The 1,144-nt window shown below is 45.5% G+C and overlaps 3 non-coding genes across 3 annotated transcripts; all 3 read left to right on the top strand.

The window, feature by feature from the left end:
* Positions 1 to 18: 18 nt before the first annotated feature.
* LOC119347411 lies at positions 19 to 137 on the top strand. The gene has a single exon (XR_005168313.1). It is a non-coding gene; the product is annotated as a 5S ribosomal RNA (ribosomal RNA).
* A 208-nt stretch (positions 138 to 345) lies between these two features.
* On the top strand, positions 346 to 464 carry LOC119347406. The gene has a single exon (XR_005168310.1). It is a non-coding gene; the product is annotated as a 5S ribosomal RNA (ribosomal RNA).
* Positions 465 to 933: 469 nt separating this feature from the next.
* On the top strand, positions 934 to 1,052 carry LOC119347414. The gene has a single exon (XR_005168316.1). It is a non-coding gene; the product is annotated as a 5S ribosomal RNA (ribosomal RNA).
* The last annotated feature ends 92 nt before the right edge of the window (positions 1,053 to 1,144 follow it).

Genomic DNA, 1,144 nt, shown 5'->3' with positions numbered 1-1,144 from the left:
AGACTGGGGTAACATGTAGGATGCGATCATACCAGCACTAAAGCACCGGATCCCATCAGAACTCTGAAGTTAAGCGTGCTTGGGTGAGAGTATTACTAGGATGGGTGACCTCCTGGGAAGTCCTCGTGTTGCATTCCCTTCTTAATTTTTTTTGCGCGACGTGCAAAAGAAAACGCATGTGTGCGACATATATTTACCATGTTTTATTATTTTGCACGTTTGCGGTAAGTTTTAGCTCGTTGGTCATTATTCACACGTGTAGCGGCGGGCAAAGCAAAGTACAATCGTCATTGTAGTGGAGCTGGGAGGGGCAAGCATAAGGGACGAAGCCGGGGGTAACATATCGGATGCGATCATACCAGCACTAAAACACCGGATCCCATCAAAACTTTGAAGTTAAGCGTGCTTGGGCGAGACTAGTACTAGGATTGGTGACCTCCTGGGAAGTCCTTGTGTTGCATTCCCTTTTTATTTTTTTGCGTGACGTGCAAAAGAAAAGGCACGTGCGTGGCATATATTTTTACCACGTTTTATTATTTTGCATGTTTGCGGTAAGTTTTACCTCGTTGGTCATTATTTACGCATGTAGCGGCGGGAAAGCAAAATACAATCATCTTTGTAGTGGAGCTGGGAGGGGCAAGCATAAGGGACGAAGACGGGGGTAACATGTCGGATGCCATCAAACCAGCACTAAAGCATCGGATCCTAGTCCTCGTGTTGCATTCTCTTTTTCATTTTTTTTGCGCGACGTGTAAAAGAAAACGCACGGGCGCGGCATATATTTACCATGTTTTATTATTTTGGACATTTGCGGTAAGTTTTAGCTCATTGGTCATTATTCACGCGTGAAGCGGCGGACAAAACAAAGTACAATCGTCTTTGTAGTGGAGCCGGAAGGGGCAAGCATAAGGGACGAAGACGGGGTAACATGTCGGATGCGATCATACCAGCACTAAAGCACCGGATTCCATCAGAACTCCGAAGTTTAGCGTGCTTAGGCGAGAGTAGTAATAGGATGGGTGACCTCCTGGGAAGTCCTCGTGTTGCATTCCCTTTTTAATTTATTTGGCGCGACGTGCAAAAGAAAATGCACGGCCGCGACATATATTTACCATGTTTTATTATTTTGCACGTTAGCGGTAAG

This window comes from Triticum dicoccoides, unplaced genomic scaffold (assembly GCF_002162155.2).
Source record: "Triticum dicoccoides isolate Atlit2015 ecotype Zavitan unplaced genomic scaffold, WEW_v2.0 scaffold66941, whole genome shotgun sequence".
NCBI classification, from domain to species: Eukaryota; Viridiplantae; Streptophyta; class Magnoliopsida; order Poales; family Poaceae; genus Triticum; species Triticum dicoccoides.
This window is presented reverse-complemented; position numbering and strand designations above follow the sequence as displayed.